This window comes from Glycine max, chromosome 18 (genome assembly GCF_000004515.6).
Source record: "Glycine max cultivar Williams 82 chromosome 18, Glycine_max_v4.0, whole genome shotgun sequence".
NCBI lineage: Eukaryota > Viridiplantae > Streptophyta > Magnoliopsida > Fabales > Fabaceae > Glycine > Glycine max.
The window spans coordinates 45,203,888-45,224,355 of NC_038254.2; the positions used below are offsets into that span (position 1 = coordinate 45,203,888).

General features: G+C 35.8%; 1 pseudogene; it reads left to right on the top strand.

Annotated features, from left to right (window-relative positions):
• Positions 1-10,162: 10,162 nt before the first annotated feature.
• On the top strand, positions 10,163-13,065 carry LOC106797147 (U-box domain-containing protein 11-like; annotated as a pseudogene).
• The last annotated feature ends 7,403 nt before the right edge of the window (positions 13,066-20,468 follow it).

The following is a 20,468-nucleotide window of genomic DNA, read 5'->3' on the forward strand; positions in this document are numbered from 1 at the left end:
ACCGATCTTTCACGCCGTAACCATGTTTAAAACCAAAAGAGGCAAAATAATAATAAAATAATCAAAAATATCTTTGAATAAAATAATCCAAAAAATCAATCGAACGCTTTTCTTTGGGATTTTTCTTAATTGAATTGACTAATAACCAAAGTGAAACTAAGGATAAAATCAACTCACAAATCAAGCTTTGTCCATAAAAATCACCTAAAAACCATTTCAAGGTCCAAACGCCTTAAATGGTCCTCTTTGCTTTTATTGGTTAAACGTGGACGTTTGAAAGCCTAAAGTCAACCCATAACTTTGTCACTACTTTCAAAAAACCAAGAGATCATTAATGGTCCAATGCCTTAATGTTTTCTCTCCTTTCAAAAGAATCAAAAAAATCGTTTAAATGGTCCAATGCCTTAAACGACTTTTTGTTTGGTCACAATATATCTTGCAAAAAAGATAAAAACAACTTAACCAACGTTTAGTTCTCAAAGAACTACGTAGCTCTGATTTCCTTATCACAATTGAGGAATACGTAGGAGCAAGGGAAACACCCTTGTCGACCACAAAAAGATAAAAAATATAAAAGGCATAAAAAGCATAAAAGGGAAAATAAAACAAATTGAAGTCATATTTGCACACTTGATTAAAGGCTATCGTCCTTTGTGACGGATGCGTGGGGTGCTAATACCTTCCCCGTGCGTAAACACAACTCCCGAACCTTTCACACTTAAAGTTTGTAGACCACACCTTTCCAGTTTTTCCGATGTTTTCCTCGAATAAACGTTGGTGGCGACTCCGCGCATTTTCCTTTCATGGAAGACGCACCCGCGAGCCCCGCGTCGCCCTCCCGCCGAAGGGTAGGTTGCGACAACAACAACTTTCCAATAACACATAAATGTGTAGAAACAATGCTACTTTCTTTCAATACATACTTGTCCTTCGTGTAGAGATTCGAAGTTTGCAGTACTATAGTTAATTGTGAAGGAACTGAATGTGATCTTCTCCACTGACTTTGTTTCAAGTGAGCCAAAACATTAGCGCATAAAATTAAGAAAACATTGAAATATGTCAAGGACCAACTCTTAATAGCCTAAGAAAAGCAAGTATCTCTTATCCGACCAAAGTGTGAAAGATCCACAACCTATGCCATTAGATGCATAAAAAATTAATTTAAGTGAACAACTAAATCCTACATTATCTAACAATATATTAATATAATTTTATAAATTGGTAAGCATGAAATTATAAGACTTGAAATTTATATTAGCTTTTACAAAACTTGATAACAGGCTGTGACATAATATTTTGTAGAAACTCTAGAACTACAATTGAATAATCTAAAACCTTGAGCTATTCTAAGGCCACAAAAGACATGTAGGTTAGTTCACATTTTGTAAAATTGGAAAGTACAAAGTCAGAAATTGAAATAAAAAATAATTTAATGTGTTTAAGAGTCTACTTCAGTACTCCCTCTTGTGGTTTATATTGTTTCTACCAAATGAAGTTGTTCAAATAGAGAGAATGAGAAAGCACATTAAGCTACACACATTAAAAAAACAAACCAAATAAATTACATACCACAACCCCATTGTCCACAACAGCCAGTGCTTCATCATCATTATGAAATGTCTCAATCATCCCTTCACCAGAAATCTTTGCGCTTGCACTTTTGGCAGTATCCTGCAATTAGTAAAACTTATAATTTGACAATAAAAAATTTCTATATTCCATATGATTTCTCTTCTCTCAAGCAATATCATAATGGTATTCCAAAAAACAAGAGTTATATTATATTTTTGGTCCTTATATGTTACACTCATTTTTATTTGGTTCTTATATGACAAACTTTCAATTTAGTCCCTACTCATATCCTTTAAATTTAGTAATCATTGTCTACTGTTGATATGATATTCTCTGTCGGAGGTATAACACTATGAAGTGTAGAACCAAATAAAAAATGTAGGGATCATAAATACTATATTTTTTGTAGTGACAATCATTTTCAACTCAATTCATAGGTAAACTTCATCATAAATCAAAAAAGGAGTTGAAGGCACATGCTGGCCATTTATGGGTAAAACAGTGGTGTCCTTTGTGATGCTGACCTAGGAAGTCCATGCAATCTTGGCAGATTAGTGGCTGCACAAACTCCATCAATATACAAAGGTGAATTTGGCCATATCATTCTAGGAGCCTAATAGGAGTTGCCCCATTTGTAATGGTGGCCAGGAAGAGGACAACTTCCATTTCCAGATGATTTTCAAACTGGGCAAGAAGTGAAAAATACGATCAATTGAATATTTTTTTGACCCATGCAGTTCAAAATTTTATAGATTCACCAACCATAGGATGAAACAAAAAAATGTAGAAAAAAGTTACTATTTCACTTGCTAATGTATTGGACTTTTTAACTTACCATATTAATTGAATTCGACGAAGCACCCATTGGAGTAAACTTGACAGAACTGCATATTATTTGAGATTCATGTTTGCTACCACCTTAGGAGAAATATGGTGAACACTATTAGCTAAACCATTACGAAAAAATAAAAAAGGGAATGTGGATGAAAAGCTGGAGCAGCTTGACTATCAAAATTCAACTAGCCAGGTGAAGCAGATTTAGTAATTTCACATCTGTTGTCAGCTGATTTAACTCTGACTAGTGATGGTAACGAGTTAAGAACACTTGAAGAGACCCCATGAACAAAAGCAGTTTTTGGGGATGGTGTGCATGTGGCAGCAGGCTCAACACCAATAACTTTTCCACCATCCAGCTTACCAGATTTAGAAATCCCATGTTTGTATGTTTAAGTTGGTGTTTATTCCTTCTTGATGAAAATCAACACAACACAAAAAGTCAGAAACTAATTGAATGTGCCATTTGTACCAACAAAGTAGTGCATCAATGTTAAACTCAAAGCACTAGACTGGTAGTCTGATACCATGTTGAACTCAAAGAGAATCAGCCCAACACAATGTGTTCTCCTGCTGGAGAAACGTTAAATAAGTACAATTTAATTACAAACTAAACTGCCATATATACATTTACAGCATATTATCCTACTTTAAGATAATAAACTTACAAATACCAACAAATGTATTGTCGCATATAATTTTCTTTTGCCATTAATTCTGTTGACAATGAATGCATCTCTATGAGTTGCTTTCTACTCTTTATAGTTGGCATGTGGTCCAATGTTGTAAGTTCTAACTTCTAAGTTCTTTGCATGTTGAACTGTGATAAGTTGTTAGTTTAAGGCATTGATAAAAAAATTAACCTAAAAGCTTATGTTTTCACATGCAAGGCTAGAAATGGTTCTGATCTTAAATTTCATCACACCTTATCATGCAAATTTCTTTGTGGGCTTCAAGCAAGCAAAGTACAACATCAGTCAAACATGACAAGTCCAACCTCTTATAGTAATGAATGACTAGATAAATTATTAAAATTGGTTTACCAAGGAAATTTGAGATTCCTAACATAGCAACTAGCAAGTACAAAGCATGCAAATGATGCCTAAATCATTAACAAGTTATGCAAAAAATATAGTTAAAACAAACTTCATCAAAATTTGGGTATCCAGGTCCCTGTTGACTTGATGTTTAATGCTGCCTCCATTTCATACAGTTTATCCCCACTCCACACCTTTGAACCAAGGACGAGCCTGCTATATACATAAAATATATTAATTATATGACAAAAAAGAAAGAAAGCTGAGACAACATTACGACAATAACTATTAATAATAATAATAAAAATAAATGAACACCTAACCTTTATTTCATTGGCCTCATTTGCAAATGTTAAATGATTGCTCCAATGAAATGCAAGAAATTATTACCATTTTATCAAAAGCGATTAAGGCAATTAAGGATGGTACCTTTTTGCATGTGGTTATTGCCTCATCGGACAAAAATGGAGGGTCACCAAGTATTACTAAAACAAATATACATTACTACTGAATTAAATGTCAACTAAACAAAATTGTTTATTATGAATATACAATGAAAATGTTTACTTCCAAACAAAAATCTTCCAATGTCATCTACATTTTTCTAAATTTCATGTTTTTAATCTGGAGAAAATATGTTGCCCATTTGTTGCGAAGTGTTACCATGACCTCTTTGTCTAACGACGTTCCATCACAAAACCACTGCAAAATTGTAAATATCAAATTAATGAAGTACATAAAACATTGAATTAGACTTAGATGCGATAACCTATTAGGGTAAACATACCTTATTCCATTCATTCTTCAAACTATTGCTCATTATGCACCAAATCCAATGCATGACATAATATCCACACTCAAAGCCTCCTATTTGAACATGACTCTAAATGCAATATCAAATATATTTACTAAAGCCAGTACTTTCAAAGTAACACATGGCAGTAATTGGAGATACCCTATTCATGAAATAATGGCATACCTTTGGTTCAATCCACCGAGGTACAGCTTGACCAGGCTTTCCTTCCAAAGTAGTGGTTATTGCCTTCATTGCACTAGTTTCAAAATAAGGTTAACGTATATAAGATCCAAATCATTGTGTTTATACGATACAATTGGTATACATTCATTGACTTATAATTTAAAAACTAACCTGTTAATTGCAGCCTTGATGTTAACATTAGGCTTATTTCACAAAGAACAAAACCAAACAACAACATTGTCTCGTAGACATAGAACAAGAAGTTGCTAATGTGACCTGAACATGAAAAACATTACTTAGGCAATTATAATCCACATAATATCCACACTACACGAACATGAATTTCACTTATTGATTAAGGTAAGCTCCTAAGTAGACTTGTCGTTGTGATTCCTTGAGCCATGTTTCAATGTAATGTTCACATTCTTCTCGTCTGTCCTTTGCATTGTGTATACACTGAGGTTCAAGGAAACCATACAACGATCCATAACCTAAGCTTGTACTCTAATCATTTATAAACCTATTTCAAACATTTGACATAAATATTGTTAATGGTAAATTGTAATGAACATTAATTATCAGTTAATAAATTAAACACCTACTATACCAATTTTACTTACATCATCCACAACTGTAGTACGGATATGTTCAAACATTTGTCACATACAATTATCTCAGTCTGTGTGTGTGATGAAAAAGTCATCTTTGACATCAGGTATCCCAAATTTCGCCCTATCCCATGGCAACTAAATTGGCTTTTGCTAAACATCATACAAGTTTGTCACCAATTCTCCTAATGGATCAACTGCAGCCACGACATTGTCCATTTCACTAGATGCAACCGGTTTAGGCAAATGCTTGTGTGAATCCTACATGGTTAATGAAAATATCAATAGCAGTTAGGTAGACATTTAACAATGTGTGTAAGAGCAATGATCAGAGGGAAAATAAGAAACCTCAGTAGACACAAGTTTCACAAGATGTGTCGGCCAGCCCACAAATGTGCCAACGCCCTGGCTCACAAATTGAAGCTCAGATGTCGAAAATGGGAGCTGAGTGTCACCGTGGTAAACTTTGAAAAAGCTCACCCTAACCACATCATCCGCATAAGGGACGTTGTGTATGGTGGACGAACTGTCATACACTTTTCCCAATGCCACTAGTTGAGTACATTGGTCACCAACTACATACAAACCCATTGTATCCACGTGCACATCAGAAGGCTCTTTACCTAATGGATTTGTGTCAGCTTCAACACAGCTCTGCTTGGTGCTCACACGTGCAGCTAATACTTGTATATCCGGTGCCTCATGTGGAGGTGATTGTTGTGATGCAATTTGGGATAACTCTAATTTTATTGTCTGTTTCAACTCTTGCTTAATTATTTCCACACTGCGTTTGTTTTCCTCTTTTACCTTCTTCCTCCATGCTTCTTGCAGATTCTTGTTTTCTTCTTCTACTTCCTTCTGCCACTCTTCCTTTAGGTTACCGATGATTTTAGCCAATTGTTGTTGCGTGATTGATACAAAGGAAGTCTTGGAGTCACGAGATGCGTGTCCAAAATACTGGCTGATTGTCACACCTGTCCCCGCCACACGTACACGACCTAGATGCTTTAGCCGGCCAATGGCAGTGTTCAATATGTCATGATGACCATGCGGAACAAAGCTTCTCTGCTTCGTTTGTTCTTCTAAAGAGTCCTATGAACAACACAACATGAGTTTATAATCCAACGAAGGTTCTTATTGTACAATAAATTAAATCAGACTGTGAAACACGGAGGTAGTTACTCATAATTTTGTCTTATATTTCTTGGGCCATATCGCTTTGTGCAGGTCATCTTTCACTTCACATGTCTTGAAACGGGTGATGGTGGGTCGACACTCAGTGATGAATTTTCAGTAAATTCTGCTTGGTATTCTCGTATCTTTCTTTTCTCATCCATTATTTTTTTTTCAATGAGATCATAACCCCCACAAGACAGTAAGTGCGGGCAGTCATTGTATTTTTGAATTTCCTGGGCCTTTTCCGTATGCCCTTACAAAAAAACAATACATTTTTGACAAATTAATAAAAAAAATAAATGATAACAAATAAAATTTTAAATTCAAAACTACTTAAATAAACCTGTCAGTTAGGGGTTTGGCGGCTTTTGCAAATTCGGCCCAAGTACCTGCATCAATACCATACTTAACAGAAGGATGATCTTTTTGGACACCGTCATTGTCAGCATAAACATACTTTTTTGTCAGGGAGGACTTAAATTGCCTCCATCTAGTAGCGACCGTTGACATCACCTTCTTTTTGGCATTGTCACCTTCAGGGATGTCAAAATTTCCCTCCAAATCAAATTTGTTATGTAACAGTTAGTCAATGATAATATTTTAAAATTAATTAAAGTAAATCGAATACAAATGTCAAGTTAATGTCACACTTATCAAAATGTCCTCACATACTAAGTTCTTTAAAGATTCTGGTACATCATTCCAATTGTTGTGGAGAATAGGAATTTTTTCTCACGCTACAATCCCCAGATAACTGTGGAACTTTTCTTTATGGGGGCCTGATCCTTTCCCAGTGGTAGGATTGATGTTGACCGTTGGTCATGGTTGATCCAAACTTCAGACAGTCAACCTTCTCAGCCGGGTGGATTGTCTAGTCCTCCTAGACGTAGCCTCTGAAGGAATATCTGAATGTGGAGGGGACCTTGGGGGTGTTGCCATGAGTCTGTGCAAGTCAAACAAATTAAGTTAGGACATAATCAGTTACATAAACAACATATAAGCATTATCTTGAAAATATTGAAATACATAAATGTATTACAATTATGAGATGTGTTATAGACATTACTTTGTTCATAACCAGTTGCGTAGGAATATTCTCCCACAAACCTTCATCATGATTATTACGATTTGCATGTACATCATCCTTCTCATCTTCCCCATTTAAGAAAGGCATTTGTTGATAGAAAGGTGGCATCTCGCTGACATCAACTATTGAACCATCAATATGATCACCGATACAAGTTGTTCTCCCTTGTAGAACCACTGACCATCTTGAGTCGCATGGATCTTGGACATACAACACTTGTCTAGCTTGCATTGCCATGATGAATAGGTCGTTGTTGTAACCAACCTTTTGAAGATCAACCAAAGTAAATCACATTTTGTCTTGACGTACTCCGGTATTTTCATTAACCCACAAACACTTGAAAATAGACACTCTGAATTCACTATAATCAAGCTCCCAAATATGTTCAATTACTCCATAGTAAGGCATGGATGCTTGAATCAGATTATTATCAGAAACACTACAAAAGTGATCAGAATAACCGTCAACACTGACCCCACTGTTCTGCACGCTACTGTTTCCATCTTGTGACTTTGTGTAGAAAGAATAGTGATTGATATCATATCCCTTCCAAGTTGGAACATTCAGATTTGGACCAACTGTTAACAATCTTAATATCTTTGAAGCGTTATCATCTGTGAAGATTGTTTGTCTAAACCAGTTGATGAAAGTTCTATTGTGCTCTTGCAACAACCTCATCTTGTTCATTTTTCGATGAGTATCTGTGACATGTTTTTTATGAGCATCTATGTACAAGACGATCTCTACTGTGTTGTTCAATACGTATAGATGAACTTGTGACAACTACTGGTGATCCATGGTTACAACATTGAATCCTCGTGTACCCTTACCTTGAATCGTGGAGTCATGACGACTTTAAGGAACCCCAACTGGTGTAGTGGTATTTATATACTCTGAACAAAATTCAATAGCTTCTTCAGCAACATATCTTTCAACAATGTTTGCTTCTGGTCGATATTGACTCTTCGTATATCCTTTCAACACCTTCATGTACCGCTCAACCGGATACATCCAACGTAAAAACACAGGCCCACAGAACCGAATCTCCCGCACAAGATGAACTATTAAGTGAATCATGATGTCAAAAAATGACGGCAAAAAATACATTTCTAATTCACAAAAGATGATTGAAGCCTCATTCTCCAAATTATCCAACTGTTGAGGGTCAATAACTTTGCCACAGATAGCATTAAAGAAAAAACACAAGTGAGTTATGGAAAGCCTAACTTTTTCAGACAAGACACCACGAACGGTCACTAGCAAGAGTTGTTGCATTAACACGTGACAATCATGAGATTTTAAGCTAACCAATTTCAAATCCTTAACTGACACAAGGCTCTTGATATTTGAAGAGTATCCTTATGGGACTTTCAGATTTTTTAGACAATGACAAAAACTTTTATTCTCTGTCGTTGACATTGTGTGACATGCTGGCGGAAAATACGTTCGATCACCTCGTGAAACTGGTCTCGTATACCCATGCCAACCAAATCCTGATGACATTTCAAACCATCCTTTATCTTTCCCTTAATGTTAAGAAGGGTGCCAATCATACTATCACACATTTTTCTCGACATGCATAATGTCCACACAATGTCGTACATGTATATCGCACCAGTAAGGAAGATAAAAGAATATTGACCTTTTCTTCCAAATTTTATTCCCATACGCATCCCTTTTCTGTGTCTTACCAAAGATAGTTGCAATGTCTTTCACCCGATCATAAACTTCGTGTCCAGCTAAGGGTTTAGGCACACTTTCAATCTCATTCTCTCCATTAAATGCTTTCTTCAATTGCCGATATGGGTGATAAGGTTTCAAAATCTTCGGTGCCTTATATATACTGTCTTCTTTCCATGTTTCAATTAGATGTAACTTGTCTTTTTCTCACAAATAGGACATGCATGGTGTCCTTTCACACTATATTCACTCAAATTCCCATAAGCTGGAAAGACATTAATGATGCAAAATATCATTGCATGGAACCTGAAAGTTTTCTTAACACCCCCATCATACACATCAACCCCGTCTACCCACAATTTTCTCAAGTCTTCAATCAAGGGAGTCAGGTAGACATCAATATCATTTCCTGACTGTCTTGGACCCGCTATTATCATAGACAACATAATGTATTTTTGCTTCATGCATAACCAAGTAGGAAGGTTGTAAATCATTAGCAAAACAGGCCATGAACTATGGCCGGTGTTCAAGTTACCAAAAGGATTCATTCCGTTTGAAGCAAGACCAAGCCTTAGGTTTCTTGGATCCTCTCCAAATTCCGGATGCAACAGATCAATTGTCTTCTATTGTGGAGAATCAGTTGGATATCATGTATTTCATACAATATGCTATTTGTACATTAACTGGGTCAATGTTAGGGGCTGTTGACATCTGTGGCAATTTACCATGCCATATTTAATTTGTGTAAGTCGAACTGAAGCCGTCACATATAAGATCTAATTTAATGTCCTCCAATGACTCACATCTCCCATTGACACAGTTAACACATGGACAGAAAAAATTTCCACGTAATTCTGCTCCATTTTCTTGCGCAAAATGCAAGAAACTTTCAACCCCCTTCTGATTGTCGTCACTTATGCGTGGTGCTTTAATCCAACTTTGATTCATGTTTTGTGGTATGTGATACCGGCTACGTTAAGGTGTATGCATGAAAATCCCTCTTTTTCCATAAAAAGGTGAGGTCCTATCCCATTCAAGAACTCTCTTTTTCACTTCATTCATGCGTACAAGTTAAGTACGTTATGGTAAATTTGATGAAATTTTGACAGCATTTGGCATTGGTTTCCAAGTATACAAAATAACAGCAGTTAAATAAGAAATTTCAGAGTTTTAGTCCATATATTGTACAATGGTTGGATTGGAACTCATACCCATTATGCACAATATTGACTGTTGTAAGCAGCCAGGTTGTGAAAATATCTAATACAACAATCAATGTTGTTATTCATAAACATAGCTTTAAGGTCCTTTCAAAATAGCTGCTTCATATTACACAAGTCCTAAAGGAATTGCAACTTTAGGACTTGAATGAGTCTGAAGTTGAAAGGGTTACTCTGGAGTCTATACAATCAGATGTAAAAAGGCAAATAATTTGGTTTAAAAGTTCATCAACCGTGGTCGTTTCTACCTACTGATGAGGTGCAGATACACCGTTAAGGAAGTTCAATAGGTCACAAGGGACATTTGAAGGTCTCTACCTGTGCTATATGTCACAAAACTGAAGTCCTATGAATAATTTCTGATGAGGTTAGCAGGTTACCGAATGAAATGAAAATGATAGAGTTTGAGGCTTCACAATTTCAGCTTGATATTATTTACAAGTTGAACCATGGAATTTGGGAGAAAAAACTGGATCAAGCTTTTGTAAATGACATGCTTAAGGAATTAGTAAGGGTAGTTGGGGTACCGATCGAGCCTTCATAGATAAGCAAAGTACCAACCAGCAATAAACAGGAAAAGGAAGAAGCAACCACCAGGAAAGAAAGAGCCAAGTTAATTTTTTTAGAGTAGATCATTGAGCTACTATCTCAAGCTGATGTTCTATGGGATTATGAAGTAAAAAAACAATACTTTAAAAGGGCTCAGGTGATACACAGATAGGATTAAAGGGAAACATATATACAACCACTTAATTTTTTTCATTTGTCCCATAACTGAAGCTATTATGGTAGATGCTACCAAACTTTGCAGCAATACTACATGTGAGAGATCCGCCATTGAAGCTTGGTTTGACGATGGAAACGGGGCTAACCCAAAAACAAAAGAGGTTGTTGAAGAAACTGGCTTGACATAAAATGTTCGATTATGAGAGTCTATAGAAGAGTGGAGAGAAGTAAATTACTGGTTTCGAGTAAGGTCTATCAGAGAAAGCCTATTATCCAATTCAGACTTACTGGTGTGAGAATCGATGAACTAAATTCATGATCTAGTAAGAGATAATTCCATTAATAAGGATTGGATTTCTATAGGAGACCTTACCTACATTATTATCTCTATCCTCGGGGAATTTAATTGCAGAGATGTGAAGATGAAGATCTTAATCACTTTGAAGGATGCTGCAGAGGGGCATGCAAGAAACAAGGTTCGACAATAAATGTGCTGCAATGAGGTGTAGAAACCATTCTCCTAACTTTGTTCACATGTTTTTCCTTGCTTCAATTATATCACCCACTGCCCCTACGATTCTTATAGTTTGTGGTTTAAAATGTGTGGGTGTATTTCCTTGAATATGGTATTTGTTATATCTTCTTTGGCATAAGACTTTAAAAGGAGTTCAGGGTTGGGGACGGTTTGAGTACAACACAGGGATAGACTGATAAGGCTTAAATTGGATAGGAAATTTGATAGAAATGTTCCATTCCATTCTTATGAGATGAAGTAGAATATGTAATATGAATAACTTCAACCCAAAATTACTGTACATTTAGACCATGTCGTGCATGGAAGAGAGGAAAAGAATGTCATGCATGCATGATATGTTTAGTTTGATAAGAATGCGGGACCTAGTTTTCAGTGTTAATTATTTTATTTGCTAGATGTTTCTTAATTTGTGTGAAGGTATGAACGCCGGCTCTCACAACTGTATGCACAAATCTAGATTCATGAATTGTTTTGATGAAAAAGAGTTTATTATTAAGAAAAGAAGGAAAGTTAAGTTAGCAGGATGCTAATATTTTTTATTGTTTATCAACTCATAGTCATGCTAGTTCTCACTTAACTTGTAATTCTTATGGATGTCTTTGGTTTTGCCTATGTATTAGGAAAGCATCGATAAACTCCTATATACTATGCTACCTACAATGCTCTCTTGGAATTAAAATAGTTGATGCTAAAGGAAACATGTTTATTGAATCCGATCATTTCCCAGGTATTCACTACAGAATTGGAAAGATGCTATAAATTTTTCCATAGCATTTTGTTTGGTTTTCTTTTTTTTTTTGCAATTTCTTTTTAAAGTAAACTATGTAATCTTTAAACCCATTTCATATGTTGCTTAAGCTTGTATATATGCTTGGCACTCATGCTGATCAAATGTTATGTCTGGGTTTTTAATTTGGGTTTTGTTAAATTGAAATCAAGGGAAGTCAATAGGTAATGCTTTTTTCTAGCTTGCATAAATGACAAATTTCGAAGACCTAACTTCAGCTCTTTTATGTTTTGTGTTGATTGTAACTGAAGAATTCTAAGAACATTAAACATCTGATTGGGGATTAATTGTTTGTTTCAACCATGACACATGTTTGTTTATACCTATTTGTATTTTTTATCATTGCATTGTATTTAAACAACACAAGAGGCAAGTAGCTTTTGAAAAATATTAGTTGAAACTTTTACAAACAACTTGGGGGCCTATATTTTCCTAACACAGAAGGCATATAAATACTTTTACCAAAATTACAATAAAACACTATTCATGTATTGATCTATAACTTCCATAAGAAAGTTTTAAAAGTGTATACGGTGCAGAGTTAATCCATATTCATTCCTTTCTGCATTGACTAATAGCCATTGGTTATAGTCACATCTGCTCTTTAACTTAAGGTTTTCTTATGATCTCTTATAGGAAAAAGTGGTTGATTCTCAAGGTTGGAATCACATTAATCACTGGCTTAAGGAGTGATTCTAAAATTTCAAAGGAAGCCATTGATTTGCGATATCCATTAATTACTTCAACACCAATCTGGTTGAAATAAAAGCTTATGCAAACAACTCTCTGACCATCCCAGTGTAGTTTCTTACCTTGTTACCTGATGCAATCCTACCCCCCAAGGGCATTGGATAGAAGACTCTAAGAAGATTGGGCCAGAGATGCAAGAGAAGGCCATAGGGTTCTCATGAGCCTTAGGTAGATTTTGGGCCCATGGGCTAAGTATGAGCCCATTTATCTTTGTACATATTAGATTAAGGTTTCATTATTATTGGGCCTTTTATTTAGGTCTCCATAATGTAGGTAGGGTACCCTAAAAATGTAGGATTTTTCAGCCCTTGTATTTTAGGGCATCTAGACTAGTTTTTGTCTTAGGGGTAGTTTTGTAATTTCACATGCATTACATGAATATTTGATGTGTGTGTTGGGAAATAAATTTAATTGAATTGGGAGAAGCCCAATCCAATTATATTTTAGAGGGGGAGGTGAGCATTTGCTTGCTACACCCCATTGCCACATTATATAGTCACACTTTGTGCATGTCCTTCATGCTTTACATGCCTCATGACACCTAAGCACACTTAGTGGAGAATCTTGGACTTGATCTTGGATGAGTGGGCTGAACCATAGCTAAAATTCACTAATCATAATTAGTAAAATTTTGGCTCCAAAGTTTGACTCCACAAATTCAATTTCAAATTCAAGTGAAATTTGAATAGAAATTCAAATTTCCCTCCTATTATGTGTGACACTTAGACTATAAATAGATGTCATGTGTGTGCATTTTTTCAACTTTGATCATTTGAGAATTACACTTCAAATTTCAGACCTCATTTGAGGCACAAAATTTTGTGCTCCTTCTCTCCCTCTTCCTCCACTCATCTTCTCCTACCTTCAAGCTCTTATTCATGGCTTCCTATGGTGATTACATTAAACAAACTTAAATCACAAACTGGTACAAGATAGGATATACATTGCTGCAAGATAAACCAGTTAGAATATAGTCTAAAAGCTTCTATGGCCACTAAGTGACTAAAATAATTTCCTTATGCATGTCAACATACATGATTCATTTATTTTTAGTCTCGACAACTTGATGATGTTGATATAAACTATGAAGGCTACGTAACATGAAAAACCACAAAGCATGAGTAATGCATGAATTAATAAAATAATTAATCCAACCTGCAATTTGCTTTAATTTTGAACTCTAAATTAGGGCTGAGCTTCAATAAGGATGTCACGATGGTGGACCGGCACGGGAGACGACAGAGTGGCCTAGGGTTGACGGACGGGACGATGATAAGATTCATGGGAGATGACTACAACGCAGAGGCGTCGTTCTCAGGTTAGTGAAGGATGTTGCGAGTGAATGAATGTATGCTAAAATCAATAACCAAATAAAGACGAGTTTTGGGAAAAAACCGTCATTGTACAAAAGCAGAAATTTACAAGTATGCCATTGCTTAGACATTTATGCACTATTCAAAGACAGTTATATACAAACGTCATCGTTGTGTTCCTATTTATTACAAAAATGTCACTGCCAATCATTCTAAGACATTATCTTAGAATCAACAACGTAAATAACACATTTTTTAGTAGTGTACTGGAATTCACTGTCACGAAGAAAACGATGAAAATATGACCTTAAAGATGCATTTTACAATTTAACAAAAATCATTATTTTTTTATATGCTTACCCAAAAATGAATTATTTTGTTATATTTATCTGCTTATAATATTCATAATGATGCACTCTTACAGAATTCTTTAGAAGTGAGCGACACTGTGAATGCAGCAACATCTCAATTACTTGTTGGTCACATAGGAGAACCTAAAGAGATATTGATGCAATCCTACACCCCAAGGGTATTGGATAGAAGACTCCAAGAGGATTGGGCTAGAGCTGCTAAAGAAGGCCTTAGGGTTCTCATGAACCTTAGGGTAGATTTTTTAGCCCATGGGCCAAGTTGGGTCTACTCTTTTTTGTAAATATTAGAATAGGTTTTTCCTTCTTTTGGGCCTTGTATTTTGGCCATTCTAGTAGTATACGGTTTTTGCCTTGTATTTCAGAGCATTTTGAGTAGTCTTTGTAGTAGGGACTTTTTTGTATTTTCATGTATTTTGGCATGGGGTGAGCTTAGCTATTATAAGAGGTGTGTGTAGCTAAGCTCTAGCTTCTCATCTCAAGAAGGTGAGCTTGGCTATTAGAGGGGTGTGTGTAACCAAGCTCTAGCTTCTCTAGGAAGCTTCTCAAGGAAGTTTCTCAAGGCTTCTTAAGGAGGTGAGCTTAGTTATTAGAGGGGTGTGTGTAGCTAAGCTTCATCTCAAGGAGGTGAGCTTAGCTATTAGAGGGCTGTGTGTAGCCAAGCTCTAGTTTTTCTAAGAATCTTCTCAAGAAAACTTCTCAAGAAAGCTTCTCACTTCTCAAAGAGGTGAGCTTAGTTATTAAAAGGGTATGTGTAGCTAAGCTCTAGTTTTTCAAGGAAGCTTCTCAAGGAAATTTGTCAAGGAAGTGTCTCAAGGAAACTATCTAGGATATAAATAAAAGCATCTGTAACACTTGTTATAATAGCTAGAACTTAGCTACACACACCCTCTATAATACTACAAAGACTACTCAAAATGTCAAGAAATACAAGACAAAAACCATATATATACTACTATAATGGCCAAAATACAAGGTCCAACAGAAGGAAAAGCTTATTCTAATATTTACAAAAAAAGTGGACCCAACCTTAGCCCATGAGTTTAAAAATTTACCCTGAGGTTCATGAGAATCCTAGGGTCTTCTTTAGCAGTTTTAGCCCAATCCTTTTGAAATCTTCTATCCAATACTGGGGGATAGGATTGCATCAGATATCAACATTAGTTACTTTCCTTTGCCTTCCAGCTGCATCATACATCACTGGACAAATTATATGTGCTGATGGGGTCTCACAACTTAGTTTTGTTGTTAATTATATATCATTTGGCTGCTGAATTAAATTCTAACGTTTATTTCTCCACAGTTCGTGTTTCCTCCAACCGAATCTTGCTTGGTATATCGTTGGTTGTGATTTTCTCTTGTTCTTAAGCATATCCCTGTGCCTTTGTTCAGTCTTATGTGTATTTCTCCCAAATCATTCAAAAAGGAAAAACAATTGTTAATTACCTTCTCCCTCATTGCCCCATGTTATCTTAATTTGTTGTTAATAAATGAAACAACAATTCCTCGTACGGTGTACCTCGTTTGTAGTCATCTTTGTAGTCAATATTGAATAGGATACAAGTGGAACAATTATACCAATTTGTGTAAGAATGAAACGGTAAAATATTGCAATCTCTGGTTTCTAGCAAATCTTTGAATTTTTTTATTAACAGTGTAATAAGCCGTGACATGCACGGTATTAATTTTATATTATTATAATTTTAATATATTTATTAATTTTACAGATATATTGTATATAGATATTTAAAATATATGTCTGAAAATCATTATGAATATTAAAATATATTCAAATAACTTTATATTCGTAATCACAAACATATATGTTATATTAAGATTTCTTTCCCCTAACGAATCAAACAATTAAGAAAAAGAATATAATTTATGTTTGTATATATATTCACTTAGCATATAGCTGAGGACTAAGGTTTGATAGTAAAGTTAGAGCATTTGTTTTTTATTAAACTTTTGAATTTAATGAGAAAATTATTTAGTGGTCTGCATCTAAAATCATCAACATATAATATGTTTAAGATCAAATTTATTTATACCAAGCTGATATGTTCAGAAAAAATATTGATTCGATTTCAATAATGTAATATTTTTTAAGATGGGAATAAATTTTGTTAATAAATTACTTTGAAATATATTACTTTTGGTCCTCCAAGAATTGTTTAAATCATTTTTTTCTCTTAATAAAATGCTATCTAAGCCCATTCAATGACCAAGAATGATGCATTTCAAATTTCCAAGGATCAAAATCAAACAATTTTTTTTTAGAATAACTATAATCAAATGACTCCATTTTAGACAAACCGAAAATATATTTTATCTTATGATTTTTACTAAACATTTAATTAAAACTCTAACTTGTGGGACAACTTGGTCTACCACAAGTCTAAATCAGGAGTGTTGCTAGGTGCACCCAGCATTTTTGCTGGTGCACCCAACAAACCTATTAAATGCCAAAATTGCCCCTACCACCTTTCTTCCTTAAAAATGCCATTTTTTTTTCCGGAAAAGCTTCTTACCTCCATTTTCAAAAAGCTTTGCTTCTCTTTTTCTCTTTTTCGTGCGACATTGCCTCTGGTTCGTGGGGGTAGCAACGTTGAGCGCAGCGGTGAAGGTGAAGTTTCCGACGTCAAGCTTTGCGGTGGTCGGTGGTGGCAAACGAGGTGCGCAGATGGTGTTTGTTCGTCGTTGACGTACAGATGACTTCCGGATCAAGTTGATCCGTAAGCTTTTTACGGATCAACTTGATTCGGAAGCTTGTTAATACTCTTCCAGATCAAGTTGATCTGTAAGCCTCTTACGGATCAACTTGATCCGGAAGAGTATTAACAAGCTTCCGGATCAAGTTGATCTGTAAGTTTCGGATCAAGTTGATCCGTAAGTGTATTATTTTTGGTATTTACTATTTTTGCATCTGTTTTTGCATTTTTGCATCTGTTTTTCCATTTATTTTCCTTTTTTCTTTTAAATTACTAATTTTTTTTGTATGACCATTTTTTGTTTGATTTGGTTAGATGGATGAAGATGAGTGGATGTATGAAATAATGTCTGAACGAGAGGATATGGATTATGAAAATGCAGAATCATGCGGTGTGAATGAACCACATGTTGATTGTTTGAATGCATTCAAGACTTCTCAGGTTATAATGTTAATGTTTGTCACATATTTAATAAAATGAATAGTGGTAGAAAAATTAAATTATGTGGATTTTGTAGGTGTTTGAGTGCTGAGAGGATGTTTGTGGTGGGCTCGATCCGTGGCTCATGAAAACAGATTTGTGGCGGTGATTTTAAGGTCGGACACAAACACAGGTAGTAGAGGAAGGAGTACGTTTGTGTTAATTGGCTGTGAAAGGAGTGGCGAGTATAAGTGTAGGAAAAAAGAATTTATCAGAAGAGACACTAGGATTAGGAAATGTGGGTGTCCCTTCAAGCTTCGTTGCAAGCCAGTGGTTGGAGGAGAAGGCTAGATGGTGAAGTTGATTTGTGGAGTGCATAATCATGAATTGACCAAGTCATTAGTTGGACATCCATATGCGGGGTGATTGACTAAAGCTGAACAAACACTTATTGTTGATATGACGAAGTCCATGGTGAAGCCAAGAAACATTCTGCTAACTCTGAAGGAACACAATGTCAATAGCTGTACGACTATTAAACAAATATACAATGCAAGAAGTGTATTTCGTTCTTCCATATGAGGAAGCGATCTTGAAATGCAACATCTGATGAAGCTTCTTGAATGTGATCAATATATTTATTGGCACAGAATAAAGGATGAAGACGTGGTTCGTGATATTTTTTGGTGTCACCCTGATTCAGTGAAGTTAGTCAACGCATGCAATTTGGTGTTTTTGATAGACAACACCTACAAAACAAACCGGTATAGACTCCCATTGCTCGATTTTGTTGGGGTGACACCGACTGGGATTACATTCTCTGCCGGTTTTGCATATGTGGAGGGTGAACGCGTTAATAATTTGGTATGGGCTTTACAACGCTTCTGAGGCCTTTTTTTAAAGCGTGATGCCCTCCCTGGAGTTATTGTCACTGACAGAGACCTAGCATTGATGAATGCAGTGAAAGATGTATTCCCTGAATGCATAAATTTGTTGTGCATCTTTCACATAAACAAGAATGTGAAGGCTAAATGTAAATCACTAATTGCGCAAAAAAATGCTTGGGATTATGTCATGGACTGCTGGGGATCTCTGATTGATTGTCCTTCAGAACAACAGTTTGATGAATGCCTGAAGAAGTTCGAAGTAGCTTGCACACCTTGGCCAATATTTGTTGACTATGTCAAGGAAACATGGATAATACCACACAAGGAAAAATTTGTTTCCGCCTGGACTAATAAGGTGATGCACTTAGGAAACACAACAACAAACAGGTATGAAATTGTTCAAGTATTTCTATTAACGTTGAAAAATTTATGGAATTGTATTATTGTATATGTTTATTTTTATTTGTGTATTTGAAATGTAGGGTTGAATCTGCTCACTCGTCTTTAAAAAGACTGTTACAAAATAGCATTGGAGACTTATGCAGTGTGTGAGATGCCGTGAACAACATGATTATGTTGCAGCACACACAGATTAAAGCATCATTTGAAACAAGTACACATGTCGTTGGACATGTGTTCCAAAAAACCTTATACAGGAGGCTGCTTGGAATGGTTTCAAGGTATGCTTTAAATCAGATTGTTGCTGAATTAGAGTGTGTTCACTATGCTGGCAAGAATCCCTCAAGTTGTGGTTGAGTGGTGAGAACCACGCTTGGTCTTCCTTGTGCTTGTGAGCTATCCAAATATGTTGGTGGTTGCATCCCACTTGATTCAATCCATATGTTCTGGAGGAGACTCATTTTTTCAGACCAAGGGTTATTTGAGCCCGAGGTGGGCATCAAGGACGTAATGGAAACAATATACCAAAAATTCGAAGAACTTGATGTTTGTGGCAAGTTTACTCTAAGAAGTAAACTTTGGGAAATTGCACACCCTGATCAGAATTCGATGTGTCCTCCTCCAACAAAGGTTAACACAAAGGGGGCACCGAAGAAAGCTACGAGTAGGAACCCAAGGTCAACAAAGCGCGATCCATCTTACTGGGAGTATGTAGATGCCTTTGAATCACAACAAAATAGCAATTCGTCGGTGAGACATACTGCATCATCCTCTGAGCAACCGAATCGAAGAACGATGATGCCCATGTTGGACCAGTTTCAGCCATTTATGCACGACTTCATTGATAAGATTGTTGATGTCAAAGGTGATGGTAACTGTGGATATCGGTCGGTTGCCGGTTTATTAGGTATGGGTCAAGACTCTTGGTCGGTGGTTCGCAACCATCTGCTTAAAGAACTTGCCAATTTCTTAGAAGAATATATCAAGCTCTTTGGTGGCACGGAGAGATTTGAGGAATTAAGGATGTCACTACTTGTTGATGGGTTAACCAAGCTATGTAATTTATGAATTTGATTTTAAAGACTTTAGTTTGAAATTAAGTTTGACGTGTATATTTGTTTTATTCAGGTGACAACGGATAAGTGGATGGATATAACGGACATGGGACATGTCATTGCATCAAGGTATAATGTAATCGTTGTATCCTTGTCTAAACAACAAAGCATGACATTCTTTCCCCTTAGAAGTCAACCGCCGACAAATTCTTCATTGCATCGTATAATTTGTATCGGTCATGTGTATGACAATCATTTTGTTGAGGTACATTGTAGATATGAAGTGTTTTTTTTTATGATTATGCAATGAGTTTTGTAGGATTG